This window comes from Plectrocnemia conspersa, unplaced genomic scaffold, assembly GCF_051122295.1.
Source record: "Plectrocnemia conspersa isolate PC_06_02 unplaced genomic scaffold, ASM5112229v1 ptg000008l, whole genome shotgun sequence".
NCBI classification, from domain to species: domain Eukaryota; kingdom Metazoa; phylum Arthropoda; class Insecta; order Trichoptera; family Polycentropodidae; genus Plectrocnemia; species Plectrocnemia conspersa.
This window is the reverse complement of record NW_028277172.1, coordinates 14,017,322-14,031,214: the sequence shown is the minus strand read 5'-3', so window position 1 is coordinate 14,031,214 and position 13,893 is coordinate 14,017,322. Positions and strand designations below refer to the sequence as shown.

Genomic DNA, 13,893 nt, shown 5'->3' with positions numbered 1-13,893 from the left:
CATTTTAAAAATATCGTATATTATGTTGAAGAACATTGTAATCAAAAATAAATAAGATCTTCTAAGATGAAACCATATTTAGTTAGCGAAATCGTGACCATTTGTCATTTCTTTTCAACTTAATAAGATCTAAAACAATATGTAGGTATATATTGGCAAATTTATAGCATTATATAAATAACACTTTTCCGTCTATTTTTAGACTGGCACTCAGGACTGAAAAGTTGCGTGGCTTTTTCATGGTCGATTGTTTTTTCTATGCTAAAACAAGTATACATCAAAATATGACTGTAACATTACTATAGTGCACGTACCAGGGTTGGTCATTGCGATGTCATCGCGTGCTTAGAAAACTCAATCATGGGCGTGTCTTTCCTCTGCTACTCCAACTGCTTCGCAAAAGTGAGGGAGAATCCTTGTTTAAAGATAAATATTTTATTCAAAATCTGTCAATTGAATCTAGTATATGTTTTGTCATACAGTAAATAGATTTTTTTCTTTGTATTTTCTTTTTTTTCTTACAAGCTTTCTTCGCTTTGATATTCATAGATCGGTACCTATGTTTTTTTTCATTTTTTTTTCCACTTGAATGAACGAGATTTAAACATTATCTAGTATCTGCACACATTTATTTTTATTGTAAATCTATCGTTGCAACATTCGATAACTATTGAGATACTAAACTGAATTTAAAATCTGTAAATCAGTGACATAGATTTAAAAAATATAAACTCTATAAAGCTTGCAATAAATATATGTAACAATGAACGACCTAGCTCAAAATTATTCATCCGTTAGATTAGGAAAATCTAATCTGTATAATCGATCTGAATAAATAAAATAATAATCTTGAATTCCGAACTTCTAGACACGATAGAAATTTAAAACAATAGGGTCCTTATGAATACGAACTTTTAAGTATTAGTGATTGACTTATACTCGTACAGGTCTATCATGAGTCACATTCCTGCATCTTAACTGGAATATAAAAATATTCGTGCTAATTTATACAATGAAGGTGGAGGCAAATACAAGGTGATGCAAAAAGTAACTTTAAAAATATGTAAAAAAATATTTAATATTTTGTATCATAAAGTCAGCCAAATTATCCCCTGCAGCGTTGATTGAATTTGAGCTATTTTTACTGCGTTACCTATTTATTTTTGAAGACTTAAAGTATTTTTTATTTTTTTACTATATGTACATAATTAAATAAAATGTAATTTATTTTACGTTTTGTTATCTTGAATATATGTATTTAATATCATTTTATTTTCAGCCAAATTTTAAAAATATCCATAGTTTTGTTTGACTTACTATATGTTGTTTTTGCTCATTGTTTGATGTTATTACAGTCGAAATGCGAAATATGTATATTATTTTTTGAATGAATTAACATCCTGTTTTTCAATTTACATCACTATATTACAAGAACATCATCCCAAACTTGTACGGAAGCCTTACAAGATCGAATTGAAAATTCACCGGTCACCAAAAAGGCTTCGCTGAGGGACGATTGGACTCTATTTATTTAAGGTTGGTCCTAATTGATCAACATAGTATGTGTGCTAAATAAAATCGTTTTGACCCTCTAGTGGTTGCGCGTCTAGTCTAGACGTGAGTTAAATAAACACATTTAAAACACGCTTTTCGATAGATATGTCTCGAATAACCTTATTTGCAGCTCCCCGTTTATCAAATATGATCTTTAACGTAAGATTTCTAGTGTGTTATTAAAACGATTTGATGTATGTTCACGATAAATCAATTGAAACGAAATTGCCTATTCTAAATTTAGTTTGAAGTTTTGTATAAATTACTATTTAACTGCTCAATAGAATGAAAATTGTTTTGCTATTTATATATCAAATATTAATATAAATATAGCAATAAAATATGTTGTATAAAAGAAGAAAGAGTGGGAAAATCATGAGATTTTGTAAAATTGACTATCTGGTTGTATGTATAGATATCTGTAGAACACTTGCATTTTAATCACTTGTATAAATATTTTTTTTATGTTTTAATATAAAAAAAATTAAATAGTGAAACTTTTCTGAATAATTTAAAAATACAGAGAATCTGACATTTTTACATCAGAAGCTGTAAAAATACAATTTTTATAGTAGTTTTTGAAGCAATATTTTAAATTTTTAGGTTTTAAAAGATTAAACATAATATAGCTCAAGATACAGGTTTATGTAAATCCAACTTATACACAAATACATCAATAATAAAAATGCATTTTAAAATTATCTTTTGAGTATTTTGTCAAATCAAATGTTTCGAAAATGAACATTTTTTCTGATTTTAATTCTACACTTACTTATGAATATTTGTAATAAAAATATTATATTGTGTTTGTTATCGATAAAAAAAATTGTAATACCGTTACAATATGTGCTCATATTTTTTATAAAAAAGTTTTTCGATTTGCTATAATTTGATTCATTTTTTTTAATTTTCCCATTTATATTTATTACTACCACTCTCTTAACGCTTATTGTAGTGAATACGAAAATAGAATTTCAGTTAATCCGCATAAACTATACCTGCCCATGCAAATAAAATAATTTCTGATATATTTCGATGGCAATAATGACAACGTACCAACCAATTCACATTCTTTACGATCATAATCAAAGTTTTTGAGCATTGGTGTTTGCGGTAGGCAACCTCTTGGACATGTTCTACCAAGTCTTGAACCCAAACGTTCAACGACTCAATAATAAGTTCGAGAGCTCAAGCTACGTAGCGTTTTACGATTTGAACCCACGTAGACGTAGTCACGTAGAAGGGTAGATCTTGTCTACAACTAACTGGCAACGTTCGCGGAAGTCTCATGGCAGAAATAGACATTTATGGTCGCACGACATGAACGGCGGCAAACTACACGGCTTGTAAACCGATACGAACTATTTCATTCATCTTCGATATTCGGCCGGTTGGCGCCGAGGTCACGTTTTTCGGTAGCTTTTCCGACCGAAACGCTAATAAAAGTCTAGGTCTCTGCGGATATAATGATAGGAATCTGATCGATTGTCTTGTATTACAAGTTTGGTTGTTGACGTCATAGAAACGCGACGCTTGTAATCGATTATCCAGAGAGCTCACCATAACAGAGAGAAGGAGAAGAAATAATGTTGCTGACGAATGACTGTGCAGCAGTTTTAAAAATTGTCAAATGTCACATATCAATCGACTTTGTTATATGTACATGTGTTATGTTACTGATCTGCTATATTATATAAAAACAAAGAAACAATTGGAACCGAAGTATTATAAGAAAGGAATAGAAAGATGCTGACGATTGTAAAGATGTTTTCAATTATTTTTACCTATTATAGATAGCAACTGTGTTAACAATTTTTTTCCAGAAAATGATTTTTAAGAGCCTGCACTCTTCTGAATCTTATAAGTTAAGAAAATAGTAAGTGACATTTGTTTGATGGATATCTCCGAGGTGTATGGTGGAGTCTCTCTCAGGATATGACCGTCTACGACAGTATGTTGTCCGCGGGCGGGCGGGCAGGCGTGTGCTAGTCTTCGAGTGTCTGCCGGAGTCTATCAAGTGACTGCCGGTGACTGCCGAGTGACTGCCTTCTTTTCATTGGAGTATCTAGGTCTGCAAAGCTTTCTGCCCAATCACAATCATGCAGCGATCATCTAGCCAATTATTGCACTCGCATCTTAGAACAACGAAACGCCTTTATAAAGTGACATTTGCTTGATGGATATCTCCGAGGTCGAAGAATTGTGTAATGGAGTGTTGGGCTTACGGTGATATATTGTTTCCGTGACTGTTTCATAACAAATAAATATCGAGAATCCTTGCGTGCTATTTATGAGGGAACCCTTTAGCTTAGGTCATTGTAAAATATTTAAAAATATTCGTACAAATTAAAAGTTTTCAAAATAGGCTTTTTGAATATTTTTAGAATAAATAATTTTTGAAGATTTAGAATCATTTTTCTCGAAGAATAGTCCTAAAAAATTAACACATTTCAAATTTTTAATTTGTAATATATCCACCGATATTTTGATTATAGTCGCAAATGGCTCAGTAACCAAAGGGTTACCGAGCTTTTGCTTTCTGAATGATATATAAAAAAATTAATAATATATAAAAATATTTGACTTATTAAACCTTATCTTAGCTAGCTTTTCAAAGGTCATAAAATTATAGATAATAAAACATAGTACATATCCATACATTTCTGAAACAAATATCTTTATTACACGATTAACTCTTACTAATGTAATATACAGTTAACTGTTAAAAATCTTGTGCAAAAGGTAATGAATATATACATAGGGCTGAATCACAATTTAAATGAAGTAAAATGCTTAAAAGGTTAATGAACATATTATATATATATATCTAGAATTAAATATAAAATATAAAGGACCATACGCCACTAGGAACAATCAATTTCTCATTAAGGAAAGAAAATAGTAAAGAGGTCAAGGTCATCTGTAATGCCATTTTTGCTATAATGCAATATGTATGTATTAAATATAATTATGGCTGTTATTTGGGCTATAAAGGTTAATAAAAAATTGATTACCCAATTAATGCTACATACACTATAAGCAACATACAAATTAATAAAGATTTTTTAATTTAATGGTTAATTAATTATTATTTTACTTTTAAAATATTTTATCAATTATATTCACTTATTTAACTTATAATAAAGACGACTATCATAGTAACAACAAAAAGTAAATAATTATTAATTTTGAACACTAATTCAATCACAAGTAACGCTTGAAAGTTTGAAAAGTTCAACAATAATTTCGCGTTGATGGTATTGACGTTATCTATATAAAATGTAAAGAATATTTTCTATATAATAAAATATTAATAATAAATAGTTAAAATGATTTTTTACTAAAGTAAGAAATTACAAAGAAACAATTGAAATTAAAACTAAAAGAAAAATAGCAACAAATAAAAGAGACGCGTAAGCATTTTCACATATTTGGTTACCGGTTTTAAAACAAGCTAAATAAAATCCACACATATCTTTAAATTTGTGTGTGTGTTTTTTTTGGAAGTTCGGAAAATGAAGTTAGATTACCCTTTATATATATTTATGTATATTTTGTCTTTTCCATTCGGCAGAATTGTCCCTAATTTATTATAAGATTTAAAAAATGCTCTAACACCCTCTTTGGAATGTACTCGCTCTATTTCATCTGATATCCCTTAAACATAAGGTAAATGTGAAATACCATTAAATTATAATTAAATAAAACGGTAACCATTCTACCGAATGGAAGACACAAAGTTTATAATAAACCAGAAGTACATTTCTTGTTGCAAGTGTAACAAAATGTAGACTAGTTAGACAAACAGTAGGATTTAAAAAAAATATTATAAAAACTCGATAAAACAGAAGCGTCATTTCAGCTTTATCTAGGGGGGGGGGGGTAAAAGTTGGCCAGTCAGTAGTAGTTTTTTTACTATTTCTTTCGTTAGGATTCATAGTATTACGTTAAATGATATGCATTTTTTGTCAAAATTCAATAGGGGGGGTGGATGAAAAATACCCCCCCCCCCGAATGACGTCCCTGTTAATAATTCACGTCAAAAGCAATAAAATCGTTCCGTCACTATCACAGTGGAAACGTAAGTGAGAATCAAATGAAGCATATCTAAACCAAATTTCGGCCAATAGGAGAGCGCAATAGGAGAGCGGCCAACAGGAGAGCGTCAATATAGGTTTGTTTAATTCGTGTAGGCTAGGTTTGGGTTTGAATAGCAAATGAATGTTTCGCAACTGTCAAATTGAGTTTCATAGACATTTTAGAGCAGTATATAATTTCACTAGCACCTATCCGTTGAATTATATTTTCGCTAGTAGAAATATATTTCAATTGGTGAAAATGTATTTGGGCTTCACTAGTGAAAATATAACTTCACCTTAAGATAAACATACACTGTAACAATGATAAGTATGTAAATGTATATATAATATTATTACGTATGAAAAAGTTTAATTCATATAATTTTAGTAGCACATGCCAGATAAACTATATTCACTAGTAAATCTATTAGTAAAAATGTATTCCGATATGATTTTACTGAAATAACATATTTTAAAAAATATGGAAGCTATGTTTTTTTAATATATTTTCTTTGTGGGATAACCCGAAAATTTCTGATATAGAATCAGGGACGTCATTTCGTTTTTTCCAGAGGGAGGGGCGCAAAAGATGGTCAGTTAGTGGTCGTTTTTTTAATATTTTTTATGTAGTATATGCCCTTTTTCTGGCCAAATTTAAGGGAATCCCTGCACCCTCCCTTCCCTACGATATAATGCTTTGATGATAAATAAACTTTGCCAAGCCACATCAATCTTGATACAATCAAAACTTTAGGCAAAATTAAAAACTCAATTATAAAATATTAAAGAACAGCAATTGAAATAAAAATTATAATAGAAATAACATTAAATAAAAGAGACGACGCAAAAGCAATTTCTGAAATTTGGTAACCGGTTAAATAAACATAAAATTTTAACAAAATTCATACAAATATAAATTCACTTAAACAAACCAATTTAAAAATTCATTAATTTGTTGCTCCCTTAGTAACAAACAAACAAACGAAAAATTATCAAAATACAAGATCGAATCAAGGATAACGAAGCAAAAAATTCTGCGGTGGCTGGGATAAGGTCAAGTTAGTGCCTTAGATGATGACCCCAACATCCGTGGTCGAAATGTCGGCAAACGAGATGCGAGCAAGAAAAAGCCATCATATCTCAAAAAGCTAAGTAAATTGTTGAATAAATTTTAACAAAAATATTTATATATGAATGTATGAAGGGTGTCCCAATAAGAGCGCTTTTTTTAAATTTCACACCATGTTTTTTACAAAGTAGGCCATTCAAAAAATTAAAAATTTTTTATTCGTCAACCTTACGATTAGTAAATATGGAACGATATACGAAATATTATTCTTAAAACTAATCGAATGTTTCTTCTTTATCTGCAATATCGAGAACTATTTTCCATGAATAATAGGTACAATGAAAAAATGTAAAAGGAAAAAAGCTAATTCGATTTCTGATCAGAGAACACGGTTCTTCATCATTAATCCTTTTCTGATAATAAAGATTAAAAGGTATTATATATCTCTTCTTTCAAATAATTTACTATTTAATTGTAACGATGGTTAATTACTTATTCATATCATAGTTACAAAAAAAAACATTTTTGCTAACTAAGCTAATTTTTATCATATTCGTGAACTATTTAAATATTTTAACCGATTAAATCGATTAGTGATTTTTTTAAAAAGATAATTAAGATTTGTTCAGTAAATGATTTATCGCTTAGCATTTCAGAATTGAGAAATGACATTATTAAATTTACCTACGTTCTCAAAATTAGTTTAGAAATTGGTATTTCGTTTAATGTTATTGGGGCTTTAATTTAAATATTAAATTCATCCATGAGATAAGGAAAATCTAGGAAAAGATAATCTATGATGGTCGATTGGAATTATAATTAATTAATAATCAATAATTCTGATCTCTCATACATTATCACATGGGATTCAAAACCAGGTTTTTCAAGTACTAAACACCGATTTATACCTCTGGTATATCGTATTGGTTATGATTGAGTTCCTATAAATAAACATAACCATTGTTTTAATACATTTTAGTGAAATTAGAAATACTGGGAATTGCTTTTAGCGAGAGTAATCCGACTGCTATATAGTAGTGCATCTGTAGAGATAGATAAAATCAATATTTTATACAAGGATACAAAAAACTTTTTAATTGTGTGTTGAATATATACATAATATATCACAAATACGAGGAAAAATAAAAACTTCACAACCCGACACAAAGAGGGTAGTACTAGAAGCACAATTATTTTGTATGAGCTCATGTCATTAGTTTACCTGCAATGTTTTACGATAATCAGTTTAGTGGTGATTTTTTCGAATTTTCTGAAATACTGTTCATTGTCTTTGAAATACTGTTCATTGACTGAAAACACCGGACTAGGGCGGCAAAAAATAAAGGCGTAAATTGTTTTTTTTTTAAATAAAAATTCACTTTGTTTAAGTGTTCTAAAATTTTTTATTAATTTGAAATTATATTTTATTCGCAAAAAAAGTTTTTTCTTCAAAATCTTTTTATACTGATTTTTGCGTCAAAAAAAAAATCAATCAGGCGACTTTAATCGATTTGTGCATTTAAAGGGTTAAAAAATGTTGCTAAAAATATCTACTGAGTACGCTCACTAATCAATTAGATTTTTTTTCAAATTTGCAGAACAAAATCATTTCGTAGAGCAAGTTGAAAATAATCTTGATTTATTTAAGTTCATAAATGTTATAACACACATTTTTATGGTGAGCTCACTTATACATTATTTTCGACTGCATTTAAATTGCACTGGGTTTTAAAATCGCCATGTTTAATAATGTTTAAAACTGCAAAACATATTCTAATATTTTTTTAAATATATAGATACTAATTGTATATGGATTTTATAATTTTATAATAATTATATATTTTTAATGTTAGCATAACAAAGGTTTAGAATATATTTTTTAGCCCCCTCCCTTTATAGTAGAGCGACTCGATGATAGTCTCAAGGTAACGATATATTTTACTCTCGGCACTTTGTCGCTTTTCTATGCATATTTTGTTTAACTACTATTATATTCTTTGTTCTGTGGTTACCATACAGTTGTTTTCACCGCTGTGATCTACTATTTTTTAGGTCTTAAATGCGTAAATTTCTTAAATAATTATGATACAATAAACAATTACTATGTAGTATATATGTATATGTGGGGAGGGGGGAACTTAGTTTTTGCCTGTGGCGCTAAATAAGCTAGGACCGGCCCTGAACCTGGCAGACATTTTGGATACAACTTATTCTTTATATGATATATCAATAGTTAAACGTGGGCAGCTGAATTTAAACATGGATGGTAAAGCATTGAGATTATCATTGCAGTAGAAGACTAACAATAGCAATTTACGATGAAAACATCGGTTGGCTCACGATATGATCATGGAAGATCAGAGGTTGTGGGCGTGTCCTATGATTGGATTCAAAACATTTTGAACAATGAGTTGGGAATTTCAAAAATTCTGTGAGGTGATAGTTGATGTTGCTGATCAATGATCTGTATTCATTTCCAGGTGTCGTCCAACTGATCGTGATATCACCACTTTCAGTCTGAATTAAAGCCTTGTTGGTATGTTGTATGCTGGTGCCTTCTGCTGGTAAAGTGATCACTTATGTTTTTGGAATTCTAAAGGAATATTGTTGATGGATTACATTGTCAAACTAAGACAATACAATACTATTCTAACTTGTCACATCAACTTGTGAATAATACGGCTTTGAATTGATACCTCATCCTTTAAATTCACCGGATCCGGTTTCATCAGACTTTCGTCTATTTTTGAACTTAAAAATATATTAGAGGGCAACGATTTTTGTTCACCGAAAAAGTTGTAGCAGCCGTAAAGGGATATTTTTCCGATCAGGTTGAAGCATTTTATCAGTAAAGGATAATGAAAATTCAACATAGGGTAGTGTAGTAGTTACTTCAAAGGGTAGTCGACGTCTTGGATAGATTATAACCGACAAAATTAAGCTTATCTACGTCATCCAAAGATGCCATTCAGTCTTTAGTTTAAACAAGTGCCCACCCTTATTGGTTGGAATTGATGCGGTGTTCGGAATTACCATAACAGGCTCACGCCAAGGTTCGTGCCACTGGTGGCTACCGGAGAAATTGTCGCGTGCTGATGCCGTTTCAAAGTCGAAAGACCTGACCCAACTTAGCCTTGCTCCTCCCCTCCTCCTTCCACACAGTACACCCCTTGGTTTAAATTATTTCGCAATTAACGCCATTTTTACATTTTCTTTTAACTTTTCGGCTCAACTTGACACGGAAAATGCCTCTCACGTGAGTAGCAGGCCCCAGAAATTGGTTAGCCCTGGTTTTCAGTCTCGAATCCTGGTGAGGAATTAAGTTATGGTTTGTGAAGCGGGTCAAGGCTGGAGCGAAACCATTGGTTTTAATATGCCTACTCTTTTGACGTGTCGTAAAGATGTTGACGCATGTGAAAAGTAAAGTTGGGAGCTGGGCAGAAGCGATAATAGATTCTTTACTTCACAATTTACTGATAGCAATAAGTGCAACAGTATTTACATTATTGTATTTACTTTTGGATGCTGATCTGTAAACAGCACAGATTATATTGATTAGAAATTACTATTTATTACGGGGTAGGTTGGGAAACAAATACATTGATGGTTAGAAAAAAAATAAAAAAAATTGTAATAATGGATTATTTTGGTTAAGTTTCAAAATGGATTAACAAATCTTAATTAATAAAAAATGAAGGTTAAAATAGTGCTTAGAGATTTATAGTAGGAACAATATTGCTTAAAATATATATTCATAGTAATGTGAATTTATCAAAAGAAAGCTTGGATTCAATGATACCAAAATTCATTAAAACTAATTTCAAATTTCAGGTGGTTAAAGAATAAAAAAATAAACAAAGCGCGCATAAGACAAAAATAATTAGTATCAAAAAATATTTAAAAAAAATGAGTTTGTTTCTTATGCTCGTTGAAGAGCTTAGTGGTTCGTGTAAGAAGTGCTTTCTCAAATGCTTTCGACTTGGCCGCAATGGTCGAGAATAAGGGACGCGATCGCGACTCTAGAGCGATCTATAGTCTGCAACTGAAAATCTCAGATTTTCAATTCGCTTAGCAGCTTAAAAAAGAGCTTCATTGCAATGATTTGTATTCCACCGCTTTTAGAAAATAAGCAATAGGAACAAGTATGGATACAACCCATACTCCCTCTTGTAAAGATATCTGAGAAATTTTCTTTGAATCCTTTCCAACGACAGGAAATACTTTGCTTCGTTGGAATTTTGGCCAATGAAGCCATATTCGCAGACGCTACAAATTAGCGTATCGCACAAAACGCGAATTACCGATAATTTTTTTAAGTGACACGCGCTCCGCATAACGAAGTTGAGCTTTCTTGACGCCTTATCGCAAACTTTTGTGACATGCATACAAAATTTCCATCTCTGCTCTAACGTCACTTTAAGTGGGCACTTAAAATACTTCCGCCTAAACTGTAAGATAATTTCGCCGGCCAAATAGATCTGGAAAATGTAAAAAAATACACAAGTAGTTTGAATCATATGTGCAAAAAATGACAGGTTTAATACTAGAAAGATGGAAATAAATATGGAAAGAGTATGTTTTCTAGTGATCTTGAATATGAATGTTTAAAATTAATAAGAGGTTAAAAGAAAAAAAAAAATAGGGGAGGGGGGTAGTAGTAAAAGTTTTAATTTATATGTTATTAAATAACAATTACAAAAGAAAATAAATATAAAAATTTAAATCATTGTTGTATAATCCGAAAATATTATTTTTGTATATAAAAAATCATGCAATAAATTTAAATTTACTTATTGTTATGAAATTATTTATCTAAAAAATATTGTTTGCATACTAATTTTATCATATATTAAAAAATATTGTATTAATTTCAAAGTCTCATAATTACTGTGTAGCAATTATTAAAAAATATAAAACAAATAAATCAATATGATTTATATGCTTTATAAATTGTTGCTTTGCCAACAACATGTTGATAATTTGATGGCATGCAAATAATGATTAACGGTCTTAACGCATTAGATTGACGACCATTATTCGCATGTGTGGCGAAAATGCAAAAATATGTGATATATAAATAATACAATGTTGGTAAAATAATATGCATACACATTGTAAACAAGGCGTGCCGTGACTTATGGCTTCCCCCTATTTATTTTTCAACAAAGAAAAGGGAAAAATGGCAAAGTGACCGGTCGACGTTCAGAAAAGCGTGAAAACTTTCGTGTACATTTCTCTCCAATTTCTTATCCGACATGTTCACCTTATGCAAATTACATATTACGTGTTTATTATACTTAAATCCGTTGTAATTCGAAACGGCATACGTGCTGTCATGGCCAAAAAATAGCGGAGTCTATGATGTTTTACTCGAAGCAGTGCTGCCAACTGTAGTTAAAACATGCATGCGCTCTTTTCGATTCGGAACAGTGCATTAGGTTCATTTTTCATTCGGTAATTGCAGCGATTATTGGTTTCGGCCGAAATTCAATTACTAAGGAATTATTTAAGGAATGTTGAAAATTACATTGACGGTTGAAACGACTTATCAGTGATGGGTATTTGATGTTTCAGCAATTATTCCGACTAAAATAACTAATCTAAATTAAGAATACATTAAATCCAAATTATTTTGATAAATACTTGTAATTATTTAGTGATATTGTAATTTTGACAAGTAGTTTTTCTTTTTACCGTTTAAGATTATCAAAAAGTATATCTAAAGAATTAGGTAGGCCGGAACGTGTCCGAAGGTCGAGTAGCTCTTTTGCTTTTTTTAATAGTTTATATAGCCCGTGGCAATCATTAGAGCTATTGTATACTTTTTCGTGCTATTCCCAAAATAAACGGGGGCTATTTTATGTCCGTGCATAAAAAAGACGCACATTAGGTCGTTGCGTGCTGCGAGACCTTCCCCCGTTGCGGCCCAGGACGTGAATTAATTTCACACCCCTTAACGGCGATGCCCACTGACCAGAGCCCAGTCGGAAAATGCGGCCCCGAACGAAGATTGATCGCGCGATGACGTATAAATTTGCGAAAAAACTTGAGGCAACACACACTCGATTATTTAAAATAGTAAATTTTTAATTAAAAAAAGGGGGAGCCGTGCGTTCGTTTTAAAGGTCGCTAATGTAATTGTTTCGACCACGAAATAACAATTAAAACTAACGCGAAATGATATTTAACGTTTGTGTACATTTAATATACCAATATTTTTTATGAACTACTAGATTAAAAAATAAAATATTTATAATAGAGACCGACCAAACATTCGGTTTTCACCGAAAATATATAGCACTTGACTACTGTTATTTTATTAAGATAGATATTTCGTTGTATTTTATGTCAAAATAATATTTTTGAAATATTTTTCTTTAACTCCAAGTGATGCCATGTACCCTAAGTCTATCTTTTAGCGCAATCGTATTTTAAAATATCTCCATAAAGCTTATTTTAAAAATGTAATATTTTAATATTATATATACACAATGTATAATCTATAGCTCCATTCCTTTTAACAGAGTCAGTCTCTCTATTTCATCATTATTTATAAGTGAAAAGGAGATGACAACTTTTTGTGTACGTCCCACAAATTTGCTCTAAGGTACAAGATACGGATATACGTTCGATATACTTATCATTACTCTTTTCTATATTTAACTTTTTCGGAATTTTTAAAATGTTTATATAATATTCAAAATTAAATAAAAAATTTATTACGACAAATATATGTTACAAAATCATAAGTAAAAAAAACCTCTCAGTGTAAATAAATATGTTGTTATAATAACTGTCAAACGTTCGACGTATTATTTTTTTCAAAACCAAAATCCTCCGTCGATTACACACTTCGTTTACAAATCATCCATTCAGGGCTATATCCATGACTTATAAGTTACAAAACAAAGCGACAAGGGCGCGACCTTGTTTGACGTAAAATATGGCCGTGTTTTTGATAAGCAATGATCGGATAGTAAGTCGTTGTTTTTTTAAAACGTGAGGTGAAAAGCGCTCTATTTTCGGCCATTCACAACGCAACTTAAGCACCACGTTACGGTCTGAAAATTCCACACTGGGGGATGTTACTACCCCTAAAATTACGGAAATGCGGATAGGTTGGCCGTGAGCTAACGTTTTGTAATTTTATAGTGCGTGTTGGCAATATAAATAATAATAATAACGGCCGAC

At 30.8% G+C, this 13,893-nt stretch overlaps 1 protein-coding gene across 2 annotated transcripts in view; it reads right to left on the bottom strand.

The window, feature by feature from the left end:
• LOC148233066 (glycine receptor subunit alpha-4-like) overlaps positions 1-13,893 on the bottom strand; it is a 58,788-nt gene that overhangs the window by 27,577 nt on the left and 17,318 nt on the right. The gene's annotated exons all lie outside the window — the stretch shown is intronic.